Source organism: Heptranchias perlo, chromosome 1, assembly GCF_035084215.1.
Source record: "Heptranchias perlo isolate sHepPer1 chromosome 1, sHepPer1.hap1, whole genome shotgun sequence".
Lineage (NCBI taxonomy): Eukaryota > Metazoa > Chordata > Chondrichthyes > Hexanchiformes > Hexanchidae > Heptranchias > Heptranchias perlo.
Window position 1 is genome coordinate 116,452,648 of NC_090325.1, and position 17,437 is coordinate 116,470,084.

Genomic DNA, 17,437 nt, shown 5'->3' on the forward strand with positions numbered 1-17,437 from the left:
TAACAGAGCAGGTAGATGAAGGCAATGCAGTTGACGTGGTGTATATGGATTTTCAAAAGGCTTTTGATAAAGTGCCTCATAATAGGATTGACATCAAGATTGAAGCCCATGGAATAAAAGGGGCAGTAGCAGCATGGATACAGAGTTGGCTGAGTAACAGGAAACAGACAGTAGTGGTGAAAAGCGTTTTTCAGTCTGGAGGAAGGTGTACAGTGGTGTTCCCCATGGGTCGGTACTACGACCACTGCTATTCTTGAAATATATTAATGACTTGGACTTGGGCGTACTGGGCACAATTTCCAAATTTACGGATGACACAAAATTTGGAAGTGTAGTGAACAGAGAGGAGGATAGTGGTAGACTTCAAGAGGATATTGATAGGCCGGTGGCATGGGCGGACACATGGCAGATGAAATTTAACGCAGAAAAATGCGAAGCGATACATTTTGGTAGGAAGAACAAGGAGAGGCAATATAAACTAAATGGTACAATTCTAAAAGGGGTACACGACCAGAGAGACCTGGGGGTATATGTACACAAATCATTGAAGGTGGCAGGGCAGGTTGAGAAAGCGGTTAAAAAAGCAAACGGGATCCTGGGCTTTATAAATAGAGGCACAGTGTACAAAAACAAGGAAGTCATGATGAACCTTTATAAAGCACTGGTTCGGCAACAACTGGAGTATTGTTTCCAGTTCTGGGCGCCACACTTTAGGAAGGATGTTAAGACCTTAGAAAGGGTGCAGAAATGATTTATTAGAATGGTTCCAGGGACGAGGGACTTCAGTTACGTGGATAGACTGGAGAAGCTGGGGTTGTTCTCCTTAGAGCAGAGAAGGGTTCAAAATCACAAAGGGTTTGGATAAAGTAAATAGAGAGAAACTGTTCCCATTGGAGAAAGGGTCAAGAACCAGAGGACATAGATTTAAGGTGATTGGCAAAAGAACCAAAGTTGACATGAGGAGAAACTTTTTACACAGCGACTGGTTAGGATTTGGAATGTACTCCCTGAGAGCTGGTTGAGGCAGATTCAATCATGGACTTCAAAGGGGAACTGGATAAATACTTGAATGGAAAAAATTTGCAAGGCTACAGGGATAGGGCAGGGGAGTGGAACTAGCTGGACTGCTCTTGCATAGAGCCGGCACGGACTCGATGGGCCAATGGCCTCCTTCGTGCTGTAACCTTTCTATGATTCTACGCTATACAGCCAGAGGCTTGGCCTGGGCAGAATCACCCAATCTCTGCATTGCGAAGAAAGGTTTTGAAGCAATGCAAACTTTTTCGTGAACCATATGCCAACATCAGAATTCGCAATGAAACAATACTGACCATGCATATAAGCACTTAGAACTCAAGTCCTGTTTGCCCCACAGACCTGGAAAGAACTTCCATGTACCCATTCCAGAGTAAAGAATGTATAAGCACTACTCAGTACAGAATTGTTTTCCTGGTCTCCAACTAATATACATAATAGAAACATAGGAACAGGAGTTGGCCATTCAGCCATTCAACTCTGTTTTGCCATTAAATTAGATCATGGCTGACCCATATCTTAACTCCATCTACCTGTCTTGGTTCCATAACCCTTAATACCCTTGCCTAACAAAAATCTATTAATCTCAGTTTTGAAATTTTCCAACTGACCTGGCCTCAACACCTTTTCGGGCGAGATTTCCAGATTTCCACTTTGTGTAAAGAAGCGCTTTCTGACATCACACCTGAACGGCCCAGATCGAATTTTAAGGTTATGCCCTCCTTGTTCTGGACTCTCCCACCAGAGAAAATCATTTCTCTCTATCTACTCCATCAAATCATCTAATCAAAGCATCATCGTAGGTACAGCACAGGAGGAGGCCATTCGGCCCATCGTGCCTGTGCCGGCTCTTTGAAAGAGCTATCCAATTAGTCCCATTCCCCTGCTCTTTCCCCATAGCCCTATAAATTTTTTCCCTTCAAGTATTTATCCAATTCCCTTTTGAAAGTTATTATTGAATCTGCTTCCACCATTCTTTCAGGCAGTGCATTCCAGATCATTACAACTCACTGCGTAAAAAAATGTTTCCTCATGTCGCCTCTGGCTCTTTTGCCAATCACTGTAAACCTGTGTACGCTGGTTACCATTGCCTTCAGTACCCGACACAAACTCCGTTCCCTAGCCACAGACTCCATCCCTTTCCCTGGCCATTGTCTGAGGCTGAGCCAGACTGTTCGCAACCATGGTGTCCTATTTGACCCTGAGATGAGCTTCTGACCACATATCCGCTCCATCACCAAGACCGCCTACTTGCACCTTCGTAACACCGCCCGTCTCCAACCCTGCCTCAGCTCATCTGCTGCTGAAACCCTCATCCATGCCTTTGTTACCTCCAGACTGCTATATTCCAATGCTCACCTGGCCAGCCTTCCATCTTCCACCCTCCATACACTTAAGCTCATCCAAAACTCTGCTGCGTATCCTAACTCGCACCAAGTCCCGTTCTCCTATCATCCCTGTGCTCACTGACCTACATTGGTTCCCAGACCGGGAACGCCTCAATTTTAAAATTCTCATCTTTGTTTTCAAACCCCGTTATGGCCTCACCTCTCCCTATCTCTGTAACCTCCTCCAGTCCTACAGCCCTCCGAGATCTCTGCGTTCCTCCAATTCTTGCCTCTTGCGCATCCCCGATTTTAACTGCTCCACCATTGGCTGCTGTGTCTTCAGCTGCCTAGGCCCTAAGCTCTGGAATTCCCTCCCTAAACCTTTCCGCCTCTCTATCTCCTCCTTCAAGACGCTCCTTAAAACCTACCACTTTGACCAAGCTTTTGGTCACCTGTCCTAATACCTCCTTATGTGGCTCGGTGTCAAATTTTGTTTGATAACGGTCCTGTGAAGTGCCTTGGGGTGTTTTACTACGTTAAAGGCGCTATATAAATGCAAGTTGTTGTTACCAACCGTTCTGCCACTGGAAACAATTTCTCCTTAATTACTTAATCAAAACCGTTCATAATTTTGAACACCTCTATCAAATCTCCCCTTAACCTTCTCTGTTCTAAGAAGAACAACCCCAGCTTCTCCAATCTCTCCACATAAATAAAGCACCTCATCCCTGGTACTATTCTAGTAAATCTCTTTTGCACTCTCTCTAAGGCTTTGACAGCCTTCCTAAAGTGTGGTGCCCAGAGTTGAGGCCTAACCAGTGTTTTATAAAGGTGCAGCATAACCTCCTTGCTTTTGTACTCTATGCCTCTATTAATAAAGCCCAGGATCCTATATGCTTTTTTTTTTTAGAAACAGTCTTCTCAACTTGTCCTGCCACCTTCAAAGATTTGTGTATGTGTACCCCAGGTCTCTCTGTTCCTGCACCCCCTTTAAAATTGTACCATTTAGTTTATATTGCCTCTCCTCATTCTTCCTACCAAAATGTATCAATTCACACTTCCCCACATTAAATTGCATCTGCCATGTGTCTGCCCATTTCACCAGTCTATCTATGTCCTCCTGAAGTCTGTTACTATCCTCCACATTGTTTACTACATTTCCGAGTTGTGTGTCATCTGCAAACTTTGAAATATACCTTCTATACCCAAGTCCAGGTCATTAATATATATATTAATACTGACCCCTGGGGAACACTACTGTTTACTTCCTTCCAATCTGAAAAACGACCATTCTCCACTACTCTCTACTTTCTGTCCCGTAGACAATTTTGTATCGACGCTGCCGCTGTCACTTTAATCCCATGGACTTTCATTTTGCCAACAAGTCTATTATGTGCTACTTTATCAGGTGCCTTTTGAATGTCCATATACACATCAAACACACTACCCTCATCAACCCTCTCCATTACTTCATCAAAGAATTCAATCAAGTTATTCAAACACAATTTTCCTTTAACAAATCTGTGCTGACTTTCATTTATTAGCCCATACTTTTCCAAGTACCGATTAATTTTGTCTCGGATTATTGTCTCTAAAAGTTTCCCCACCACCAACGTTAGGCTGACTGGCCTGTAATTGTCAGATTTATCCTCCTCTCCCTTTTTGAACAGGGGTGTGACATTTGCAATCCATCAGCCCTCCAGCACTGTCCCCATATCTAATTAAACACTTCAATTAGATCACCCCTTAATTTTTTATACTCAAGGGAATACAAGCCTCGTCTATGCAACCTGTCCTCATAATTTAACCCTTTTAGCAAAGGTATCATTCTGGTGAATCTCCAGAGAGGGTGCAGAAAAGATTTACTGGAATGGTTCCAGAGATGAGGGTCTTCAGTTACATGGATAGACTGCAGAAGCTCAGATTGTTCTCCTTACAGCAGAGAAGGTTAAGAGATTTGAAAGAAGTGTTCAAAATCATGAAGGGTTTAGATCAAGTAAATAAAGAGAAGCTGTTCCCATCGGTGGAAGGGTCGAGAACCAGAGGACAGAGATGTAAGGTGATTGGCAAAAGAACCAAAGGCGACATGAGGAAAAACTTTCTTTTTTACGCAGCGAGTAGTTATGATCTGGAATGCACTGCCTGAAAGGGTGGTAGGAGCAGATTCAATTGTGGCTTTCAAAAAGGAATTAGATAAATACTTGACTGGAAAAAAATTGCAGGGCTATGGGAAAAAGCGGGGAAAGGGACTAATTGGATTGCTCTTATCAGGGGCCAGCACATGCTTGATGGGCCTAATGGCCTCCTTCTGTGCTGTAACAATTCTATGATACCAAGGTCAATATATTCATCCTGAGGTGCAGTGCCCAGAACTGAATGCAGTACTCCAGATGGGGTCTAACCAGAGCTCTGTACAACTGCAACATAACTTCCACCCCTTTGTATTCCAGCCCTCTTGAAATAAAGGCCAATATTCCATTAACCTTTAAAATTATTTTTTGTACCTGTCCACTAGCTTTTAGTGATTTCTGTACTTGGCCCCCTAAATTTTTCTGCTCATCCACAGTTACTAATTTCTCACCATTTAGAAAATACTCTGATCGATCTTTCTTAAGTCCAAAGTAAATGACCTCACATTTTCCCACATTGAACTCCATCTCGTACAGTTTTGCCCACTCATTTAATCAAGTAAAACAATGAAGTTTCTTCCGAAAGTAAGCATTAAATATCTTGGAAGATCGACCAAATATCTTCTCTCCACTTTTCCAATGTTCTTATGTAGAAGATGAAAAGGAAGTATGCAAAACTCAGAAAAATCCTTCCTTCCTTTTTCTCCACCCAAATCCAAATAGAGTGTTTGGGTTCAGAGCAGGTTAAAAAGCAACTATCATTGTAACCTAACATTCAAGTTTGTGTTAATTAGGCTTTTAAATTACACAATTTAAATGAAAAAATTAGTCTGACTATAGGTTCCTTATAAAAAACGTACAAACCCCTCTCCAAAAAAATCTAACTGATACGAATTCAAACACTGCTTCCCCTACCATTCTATAAGAAATTAATTATATTTCTATTTTTCCTCAGCTATCATTTGCTTCCCTCTTTTTACTTGGACTCGCTGTGTCAGCTAGCAGCAGCAATTCACTACGAGGCAAGAGAACAAGTCACACGATTGGGATCAAGCAATACAGGAACTAAAAAAAAACTCCTATCCCAAACACTCTTCCAACGCATCTCAATTTGCTTATCTTTTCAGTTTAAAGCTAAAAATGTGGGGATGGAAAAATCTCTATTCATGGATGTTGTATGCGGTACTTTTACCAGCCACACATGCTTTTGTTTGGAGCAAAAGGGAACTGAGTCATTTCCTCTGCCCCCTCACTAATTCAGCTACCATTTGCCACTAAATCAGATATAATATTTGCCTCCAGAGTAAAAAACCTACCCAACATTCTCCTTCCATGCCAGCTTTACATCTGAAGAAATTCCATTGCAACAGCAAAACAGTTATCCCATTACGCACCATGGTGCCTGGAAACCCACATTTGCATCAATATTGTATGTCACTCACAGGGGGAAAAGAATCTAGTCATTTCACAATGACGGTACAGAATTTACTCATTTTTCAATACAGTACTACATGCCTCATCCATTGGCAAAATGTATATTATTAAAAAGCAAGGGCAGGGCACTTGAAGCATGATCCCCATCAAGCACATATTCAAAAACAAATTCAGAGGCAGTTACGGGGGCTAATATTTTTGATACAAAAAAGTAGAGAAAGTTGCTTGGAAAGGAATTGACAAATATTGCATTAGAAGGTGAGACACAGAACAATGAAAACTGTGACTGAAAAGAATGAGATGTGGATGGCATTAAGAGTGTGCAGATTAGCAAATAGGTGAAAAGATTAACATGGAGAGCACAGAATTCACATCTGTAAGTGAAAGCTCTGCTGTAACCTAGAATAATTTCATATGATCTTCAATTGGACATAAAACAAGCTACAATATAAAAGGTGTGAACATTAACAGTTTCAATGCACTGCATTTAATATACTGTCATTTTTATAGATAGAACAAATAAAGTGCAGTTAGAGCATTTACATAGCTTGTTTTTTGCAAGATAGAATATATTCTGGATCTGCAGAACATGCAGTGAAAGATCACCTTATTTCAAATGTTGAGGTACAAAGGAATATCAGATTAAATCACAAAATTCAACTGCGAGCACCCAGCACCCTTTGCATCTGCCATAATAGCCACCAAACAAAATGGAATCAAACCATTCCCACTCATACTGCCTGTATAGATTAGATATTAAAAAGAATGCTCCAGTCAAAAAGAAAAAGAAAAAAGACTTGCATTTATATAGCACCTTTCACAAGCTCTTTTAAGCGTGGGTGACAGCAGGCTATTCTTCATAGAGGACAACACAGCCATCTTTTTTCAACAGCTACATGGCTGTACATTCCAGCAAGGACCACCAGATAACAAACTGTAACCTGACCAATAGCCTATTAGTTCCCCTTCTTTGCCCAGGTTGCACCCTCACCACCTTCCCGGCTAAATTCAGCTGACTCAGAACAGATCACGAATAAAATCTAGGAGGTTCCTGGTCTGTTTGAATATCTAGTACATTATCAGTTGAGCTCTAATATTTTTTTTCTTCCAAATATGCCACTCATTAATTAATTGGTGACTGCTAGATGGGTAGAATATTAGTTTTACTGAACCATTAATGAGTTCAAATAATTCTATAGGAGCTGAATATCTAATTTTTCTTCCTGCTTTTCCCAAAAATTTACTCATGATGACTAGACCAAAACATTTACCAGAAAAGGCCTTCAATTTCAGTATTTTTTCATCTACTTACTGCACTGGCATGTATCAGCAAAGAGGACTACAAGCAGATGTATGCAATCTTAGATGAATCACTACAACGGTTAACCGGATCAGGATCAAAGATTTTCAAATTCCTACTGTAAACAGAAACTTGGACCTGTGCCAGGTTCTCACTTTAGCAAAATGGTGTTTTGAATGCCGCTGTACACACTTCATTAAAAAGTGTAACTGTGAAGAGCAGTTCATCACTATGGGGGCAATTTAGTTAGGAGTTGCTCAGTTGCTAGTGTTTGATGTAATAATATGACATAATTACTTAACTGGTGTAACAACTTCATAGGGTGTTACATACAATCACAGAATTATAGAACAGCACAGAAATGGGCCATTCCATCCATCAAATCTACGTCAACGTTTTTCTCCACTTTAGCTCAAAGTCACACTCATGCTTGGTTGCCATACTATTTAATATTACCCTTTGCAAGCAACTATTTAATTCTCTTAAAAGAATTTATGGACTCTTATCATTTATCCCCAACAAACAATACAAATTATGAAAGCAATGACTCATTCTAAAATCTTACTAATTAATCTATAATTTTAAAAATACTGAGCAAACAGATGTTAACAGTTGATGAGTTAATGATCACACCAATTGGTGAAGTATGGTATTTTTTATTCTATGGGAAGCAGGTTTGAATGTACTTGGTCTGTGGTCTGGTCATCCAACACCAGATCCAGTTCAACCACCTCTGGCAATATTGCTTGCCCTCTCACCTGCCAAATTCTTCTACTGTTACATCTGAACCACAGATGTTTATGGCACAGAATGAGGTCATTTGCCCATTTTGTTTGTGCAAGCTCTTTGCTGAGTAGTTCAAAATGAATCCCATTGCCTGCTCTCTCCCCAAAGCCATGTTTTTAAAAAAATGAATTCCCAGGTTGTGAGCGTCACTGGCAAAGCCAGCTTTTATTGCTCATCTCTAGTTACTCTGATGAGTTAGTGGCTTGCTAGGCCACTTCAAAGGGCAGTTAGGATTCAACCACGTTGGGTGTGGGATTGGAATCACATATAGGACAGACTGGGTAAGGACAGTTCCTTCCGTAAAGGACATTAGTGGACCATTTGGGTTTTTACGACAATCTGATAGCTTCATGGTCATTTTTAAACTCATACCAGCTTTTTATTTCCAGAGAGTTTTTTTAAAAAGGAATCTAAATTCTCAAACTGCCATGATGGTGAACTCATGTTCTCTGCATTACTAGTCCAATAACATAACCACTAGACTACAGTACCTGCTATGGCCACTGTTTCAAATGTCTATCCACTTTTCCTATAAAAGATGCAATTGTCTCAGCCTCAACAACTGTGGCAAAGTATTCCAACTCTGCGTAAATAAATTTATTCTAATGTCTCTCTTCACTCTTATTGACAATTTTAAATTGATGACCCCTCATCACCGATTCCCCATTCACCTTATCAAAATCTGTCATAACTTTAAAATTGTTTATTAAATCTCTCCAGTGAAAAATAGTCCCAACACCTCAAGTTTCTTCACATATAGTTTCTCATCCCTCACATCATCCCGGTAAATTTCTGCTGTACACCCTCTGTGGCCTTCATGTTCTTTCCATAATGTGGTCCCCAAAACTGTGCACAGTAGTCCAATTTTATCATAAATTCTGTGTTGTTGTACTCTACACTCCTAATTATAAAACTCAAAATGCTACTGGCCTAATTCGATGGTTTTAATCTATCTGCACTTGCGCTTTTAAGGAATTAGGAATTTGCACCTCAAGGTCTCTCCTCTTCCACTTCCATGGAGGGAAAGAACAATCCCCTTTATCCTCACCTTCAAACCTTAGTGTGAGGACCTCTAGAATTTCCGCATCTTTAAAACTGAAACTTTGTCTTAGGTGCCTCAGCCTCCTTATGCCCCACTGCCTCCTCCACTCAAATCCACCCAACCAACCCCAGAACAATCTGTAGTTTCTCCTGCATCTCCCATTTAGCTCTCACCAGAATCACTTCATCCATGAAACCTAGCAACTCCTCCTCCCAAGCCCACTGATGTCTTAACTACCCCTCCTCAGGCGACATTATCAGCTGTTCTCTCTTCTCTTCAAAACTGCTGTTATTACATCACTCCTTCAAAAGTCCACTCTGTACCTCTCTGTCCTCTCCAACTACCACCCCATCTCCAACCTCCCCTTCCTCACCAAATTTCTCAAAAATGTCATCACCATCCAATTCCAAACCCACCTTTTTCATCACTGTGTGATCAGAGTTAACTCAGTGCTGAAAGTAGGCTGAAATAATTCAAAGTCACAAATGATATTCTGTGCGTCCATAACCATGATACCTCACCCTCTTTGGTTTCTTTGTGCCCTTTGACATGCTCAACCACTCCACCCTCCTCTACCACTATGTCTCCTCCATGGCCCACTTCTATGTCATGGTTCCTTTCCAATCTATCCCAATGTAGTCACCACATTTTCTGTAATTGCTTCTGCTCCCAGATCCACCCTGTCACCTTCACATGGCCAAGTTTCCATCCTTAGCCCCTTCCTGTTCCATGTCTATATGCTCCTTTCAGCAACATCATTTGTAAGGACTGTGACAGCTTGTATATGTACCGTACTGATACCTAGCTTTACCACTGGACTAAAACCCTCGACTCCACAAATTTTGCTGAACTGTCTAAGCAAAACATTGCATTCACTCTAAATTCCTTTAATACATGGGCTTCTCCTTTTGCCCAGTTCCACCACTGATGGCTGCTCATTCAGTCTCAATGCTGCTTCCCTCTAGAATTCCCTGCCCAGTTCCCTCCACCTTGCCACCTTCTTTTCAGCTTTCAAAAACGTCCTCAAAATCCTTCTCTTCAAATTATGCCCTGACCCTTTCCCTACACTCCTGAACTGTCTCCATTATTTTTCCCCTATTCCCCTCCCGTTGGGCATCCATTTTTTAAAAATTTGTTCTTAGGATATGGGTGACACTGGCAAGGGAGTATTATTTTCCATCCCTAGTTACCTTGAGAACATTTTGAGTAAACCACATAATGTGGGATTGGAATCACATATAGGCCAGACTGGGTAGGGGCAGCAAGTTCCTTTCCTTGAACAACAATGATGAACAAGTTGGGTTTTCATTGCAATCCAGCAGATTTCATGGCCATTTTCTGGTGTTAGACTACAAATGATCAGATTTACTGAATTCAATTTCACAATTTGTTATGGCGGGATTTAAATTTACGACCTCCGTGTTGCCAGTCCAGTACCATAACCATTAAGCAACCAAACCCATTGTTGTGTTCCCCTTAAATGAAAGCACTTTGAGATGTATTCCTGTAAATGGTGTTGTTGCGGGATGTGCAGGAACTTTCTCCAGCTTATCAGTAAGACTGAAGCTTTGCATTCTAACCCTTGACTCCAAACCTATTCCCAGTTGTTTGCTCAGGTAGAACCCAATGGTATGCAACCTTTGTGCCTTAGTTTACTCTAAGCTGAACTTCAAATCTGGTTCATCACCAAGACTGCCAATTCCACCTGAGCAATAGGGCCCATCTTCACCATATCTTACCCACCCCCCCTTTCTGCTGTATTAGCAGTGGCATTGCTTTCAGTCATCATGCTCCAACACAATGGACCACTTCTTCTAAAGCCTTGCACCTTGTCACATCTTTTCACACACCCAAATGTTGCTTCAAATATGCCTTGATCACCTTCCCTAACCCTCCTCTCAAACTCCTACTTGGCCCCACTTAGTGAAACATGCGGTGGTTTACTATGTTAAAGATACTTTGGAAGTTCAACCTGTTGTGGCTCAACTTTAGAGTAAATAATGATTGATCTGCTATGGCTTTACTCATGGTTAAGTCAGATATGTACTGCGCTATAACAACATTAGTGTTATACCTTGTATTGCCAAATTGTTATTCTGCTTTTAAGATGGAGATGTATTTTGTGTGGTTACTTTGTTTGAGGCCACAAAGTCTAATTGCTGGAAGTCGGCACATCCTGAAGTCAATTAGTTCGGTGAGAGAAATGAGGAGGTTGACAAGTGCTTAAAAATTCCTGGCTCCAGGTCAGAAAAAATTGCAGGGATTGTCTGCCTTTCTTTCACACTTTTCATTATAGTGTTATTTCTGTAATATGACATATTAATGCTAAATGCAAGATTTTATATACATACATACATAGATGTTAAATAAACCCATTCCTGTTGGTCATGGTTTCAGGCTGCAGATTTCAATCAAACCTGTACAAATACCTGTGCAAATCTCTTGCAGCTGGAAATCAAAAGTTAGCACATATATCAGGCAGTTAAAGTAATTCCTCCTGGCACATGAAAATGCTCGATTTAGGCCTCAGGGATCATATTCAGTTTAGGTCATCATGACCAAAATGAAAGCATCAATGGGTTTGAACTGTACAAAACTTTGATTTAAGTACAGTAGACACTGTACTGTATTTACCAAAGACGCTCAACCTGTTTCTTGTGAGGTGGAATGATTATAAGTAAAGAATCTTACAACACAAAACAGAGAGAGAGGGAGAAACATCCGAAAGGAAGAGAAAGACAGAGAATGACCCGTTGTATTAAAAACAGATAACTTTTATTCGCTGGTGGGGTTATGTGTAGCATGACATGAACCCAAGATCCCGGTTGAGGCCGTCCTCATGGGTGCGGAACTTGGCTATCGGGGAACACTTCAGCAGTCAAGGACATTCAGCCACCGATCTTCGGGTAAGCGTTCTCCAAGGCGGCCTGTTTTGTGTTCTGGCCGTTTGTATATTCGGTGGTCCTGTAGGTAACACCTCTCTGTCTGAACACTTTGATTGCCTTGACAACGGGCAGTTGGAAAGATTATCTGTAATCACCAGGTATTGTTCTCTGAATATAAATGCAAAACGTTCAAGGATTCCCACATTCACCTGACGAAGGAGAAAGCCTCCGAAAGCTTGTGATTTTCAAATAAAATTGTTGGACTATAATCTGGTGTTGTAAGATTCTTTACATTTGTCAACCCCAGTCCATCACCGGCATCTCCACATTATAAAAAGTGTTACAGTGTAGTTAAAAATAATAGAACTGTTAGCTGAATTGGTTAAAGGAATCCTGATTAGAAAATTAAACTTTAAAAAAATGCTATATGCACAATTAAATATAGTGGAAACTGTTAGTTAACATAAGCACACAGGGGCACAGCATTGGAGGTCAGCTTACATCTAGATTTATAATTATTTTTGAGAAGGGTCAAAAGCAAAAGTTCAGATCTCATCGGTTTTCATATACCATTTAGTGCATTTAGCTTCCCACACTATTAAATCTTCACAAAAACTAGTGCATAAATATATGTTATTCAACATTTTGCCCGATATTGGGAAATATTCCAACCTGCCAACAGGGTAATATTCTGATCTGCAGTCAACTATCAAACTAAATCACGTCACGATGTATATGTGACGAAGAATAGGCATCTCACAGAGAGTGATCCTAGTGGCTGCTAAAAGCGTAGATAGGCCTGGAGAACGTGTCTTGGAGTGCTGAAGGACAAGCCCCAAGAGCTCACTTCTCCCCATGACCTAACAAAAGCTCCAACAATTTGGTAGATGAAGGTTACTCTGCCTTTGAACTTCTGCATGTAAGTGGCAAAATCCCAGATGAGAATACTGGAAAATAACTCCACAGGCAGGAGAAATATGGAGCTTAACTGCTGCAATAGCTCGCACATTTCTAAAGATGAATGTTCAGCTTAAGCATCTCTAGTCATGGGACTGAGCACCCAGACATATTTCTGCAACGTTGTAGAGGATGGATTCCAATACGAAGCTTTTGTTTAAACTGCCCCAGAGTTCACAAATAAGGTTCATTTTTTTCTCTGCAGCCTGCCAAATCAAGATTGCGGCCCATGGAATAAAGGGGGCAGTAGCAACATGGATACTGAATTGGCTAAGGGACAGGAAACAGAGAGTAGCGGTGAACGGTTGTTTTTCGGACTGGAGGGAGGTGTACAGTGGTATTCCCCAGGGGTCGGTGCTGGGACCACTGCTTTTCTTGATATATATTAATGACTTGGACTTGGATGTTCAGGGCACAATTTCCAAATTTGCAGATGACGCAAAACCTGGAAGGGTATTAAACAGTGAGGAGGATAAAGATAGACTTCAAGAGGATATAGACAGACTGGTGACATGGGCAGACAGGTGGCATATGAAATTTAATGCAGAAAAATGCGAAGTGATACATTTTGGTAGCAAGAACGAGGAGAGGCAATATAAACTAGAGGGCACAACTCTAAAAGGGGTTCAGGCACAGAGAGATCTGGGGATATATGAACACAAATCATTGAAGGTAGCAGGACAGGTTGAGAAAATGATTAAAAAAGTTTACGGGATCCTGGGCTTTATAAATCAAGGCATAGATTACAAAAGTATGGAAGTCATGATGAATCTTTATAAAACACTGGTTCGGCCACAACTGGAGTATTGTGTCCAGGTCTGGGCACCACACTTCAGGAAAGATGTGAAGGCCTTAGAAAGGGTGCAGAAGAGATTTACTAGAACGATTCCAGAGTTGAGGGACTTTAGTTACGTGGACAGACTGGAGAAGCTGGGGTTGTTTTCCTTGGAACAGAGATGGTTGCGAGGAGATTTGATAGAACTGTTCAAAATCATGAAGGGTCTAGACAGTGTAGATAGAGGGAAACTGTTCCCATTGGCCAGGGACCAAAGAATACAGGTTTAAGGTGATTGGCAAAAGGTGACATGAGGAAAAACTTTTTTACACCGCGAATGGTTAGGATCTGGAACACACTGCCCGAGGGGGTGGTGGAGACAGATTCAATCATGGCCTTCAAAAAGGGAACTGGATAAGTACTTGAAAGAAAAAAAAATTGCAGGGCTACGGGGATAGGACGGGGCATGGGACTAGCTGGATTGCTCTTGCATAGAGCCGGCAGACTCGATGGGCTGAATGGCCTCCTTCCATGCTGTAACCTTTCTATGATCCTATGATTCTAAATGGCAGTACAATCCCACCAGACTCAACTTTTCCAACACCTTCTTTTAGGCCTGCCGAGCTCCAGCCAATAGAAATTCCACCTCCTTCAAAACTCCGCTGGCCGCATCTTGTCCCACACCAAGTCCCATTTGCCTATCTCCCCCATCCTCACCAACTACTATTAGCTTCCTAATGCACTAAATTCAAAATCCTCAATTTCATTTACAAATCTCTTGATGCCTCGCCCAACTACCTCTGTAACCTCTTCAAGCCCTATGACTCAGCTGGTGCCCATTAGCCCTCCAACTCTAATCTCCCCACACACCCCCACCGTCAGTGGTAGCCAACTTTGCCCAACTTTCTGTAACTCCCTTTATAAACCAGTTGATTTATGACAAGTGCACTTCAATTGATACTTTCAAATTCATAGAAAAAATGTTGAGACAAATTCAGTGAAGCAGTCAAGATCAAATACTTTACCTAGGACCTTGCCAGCAGATTATTTTAGTACTGTAACCAAATACTCCAACTATTACTGAAAATCTTGATACATCATAAAAACATTGCAGTTTCCAAGTTCAGTGTCTGTACAGTACATGTTGACAGCATGCTAAATAAATGTTGTTCAGATTAAATTCTCCATCTAATACATCAACTGTCCAGTCAATAAATGGAATTATTCTAGCTGTGCATCTGCGTTACAATTTCATTCATGATCTGCAGTAGAAAAATGTTTGAAGGACAAATTTAAATGCATATACAGTACAAATTCAGCCCCAGGGCATCTAGTTTGATGTCATTATGTTTAGAAAGTTGTGACTTCAACACAACTTTAATTCTAGTCTTATTATACACTTTCATCTATAATGAGATTATTTTCCTTTTAAAGTGAACCATTTTTAGCCATTTTCTAGCACAACTGTGCATCCCCACCCAGCTATAGGGCGAACCTCACCCCATTTCATAGACATGATGTGGAGATGCCGGTGATGGACTGGGGTTGACAATTGTAAACAATTTTACAACACCAAGTTATAGTCCAGCAATTTTATTTTAAATTCACAAGCTTTCGGAGGCTTCCTCCTTCGTCAGGTGAACGATGTGCACCTGACGAAGGAGGAAGCCTCCGAAAGCTTGTGAATTTAAAATAAAATTGTTGGACTATAACTTGGGTGTTGTAAAATTGTTTACATTTCATAGACAGAAGAGAGTACAGGTCAAATCCAATAGTTCATTACCATGTCTGTAATGATAGTTTAAATCAGAGGTTGGACATTGGGGAAAATATGTTGGGTTCAGTGTGTATAAAACAAAGATCTACAAATTATTAAAAATTCCATCAAAATCAAGATTTTAAGAAACTGTACTGTCAAATTGAAATGCTACACATCACTGTACCTATGAAACAAGAAAAATGTCTTGATTCGCCTCCTCCCTTCCTGGAAAAAACAAATAACGTTTGCTTATTGTAAGGAAAAACACTAAATTTTCATTTGTATGAACTACTAGGCTAGAGAAGCAAACAATCTATTAAATGGAAAGAAATGGCATTGGGATAACTAGTTAATCAATGAAATAAGTTTAAATATTGGACTTCATTTGATGTAGCCAAATATAATGATTTTACAGTACTTGTAATAACCGAGTACAAAGTGGTGTGTGACAAACCGATTGGCCCTCTTCAGTGGAACTATGTAAATCACTGTTTTTCTAAAAATCTGGCATGTGCAGACTCATCATTAGGCCTACTGTTTGACTGCTCCTGCCTCATTGTGCTAATTGCATCGTTGCTATGGGGATAATGGTTCATAGAGCGTGGCACTGCCTGGCCACCCGGATTACAACCTTAAAAATCAAATCCAGTGGTTTTCTGACTGCTAGATTTAAAATGCACGACTCGTGACCACCACAGCAGTATATGAACGTGCTTTTGTAAAATCATACATAGCAAAAAGGTTTCTGACAAGGTGCCTTCTCCTCCCCCCACCCCCCAAATCCTTCATCCGAAACACAAAGAAGTGCATTGGAACATTTGAAAACCACTAATCTCTTTCGATTCTGAACTTTACCGAGATGATCTCAACTAATCTCCGCCCATGTTTTGTAGCAAGCATGCAGGAGAGTACAAAACCAGTTTATTTTTCAAGAAAACAACTGATATAACTAACTTCACACAACGGCGGGTGCAGCAATACGATCAAAGGTAACATTGCGTCTTACACAGTGAAGTCACAATTTTAAAGTGATCTGAAGTTCCCACCGTTCATAAAATCATTCCTCTTCCCCCATAAAGCATTAAGACCATGCCATTAACTATACGCTTTTCTGTCAAATGATGTTTGTTTACCAAAACCCAAATTCTGAAAACGCAAAAAACAACTTAGCAATAATGTGTGAGAAAACAAAACGTCGATTCCACATTGAATACAATAAGGAGTATCCGATTTCTATCACTATATTGCAAATTAAAATCCGACCTGATATGTTTTAATAGGAGTTTGAGAGAAAACAAAGACTGATTTAACCTATTTCCCCTCTTGTTGCACTCCCCCCCCCCCCCCTTTTACAAATCACCAAGACAAGTTCTTCTACTGCTACCACACTGGCAATGTGCATCCTACCGTATACTCGTTCGTTAGTCGACTGAATCTCACCGCCTCCCCGGGTTCAGTTCAAACTCCTTCAGCTCGAAGCAATCTATTTAAATTCTTGCAACCTACCGGCGGTGACAAAAAGATAAAACACGGCGCTCTCGCGGCACAGCGGTCAAGGCGCGCAGTGGAGCCCTCGCAGCCGTGCTCCTTACAGCAGCCGCATCTCCGCAATGACTCGTCTGGGAGGAGATGAACATTTCACAACAGGTTAGGGCTTCTCACTGCAGGGATCCCGACAGCTTCTGCAGCAACTCGGACATTTCTATTGGTAATTATGTGTATTTTTTCTCTCTTTTGCACGGTATCGCTGCTCCAGCCTTGACACAGTGTATCAGCGCCGTGTGCCTGCGATCTGTTGCTGCTATCCGATTGTATCGAACGTAGTGTCGTTCAGACTTTCGCATCTCACGGCGCATGCACATCACTCTGCACGACCCAGCGCGCTGTTGTTGATGCAGCCTGGGAGATGGAGTCCTTTTTCTTCACTCTGTTTCGAGGCAGTTGTGCCGTCCGCATGAGGTGATGCATGAGGCAGATCTGTCAGTCCTGAAAGAAGTCATGTCAGGA

General features: G+C 41.1%; 1 protein-coding gene across 5 annotated transcripts in view; it reads right to left on the reverse strand.

The window, feature by feature from the left end:
- Positions 1-17,232, reverse strand: part of ptpn13 (protein tyrosine phosphatase non-receptor type 13) — a 265,922-nt gene extending 248,690 nt beyond the window's left edge. For all 5 annotated transcript variants that reach the window (XM_067990460.1, XM_067990453.1, XM_067990445.1 and 2 more), the window contains exon 1: positions 16,937-17,232. The gene's annotated coding sequence lies outside the window, so the exon portion shown is untranslated. The remainder of the gene's footprint in view (positions 1-16,936) is intronic.
- Between the last annotated feature and the right edge of the window lie 205 nt (positions 17,233-17,437).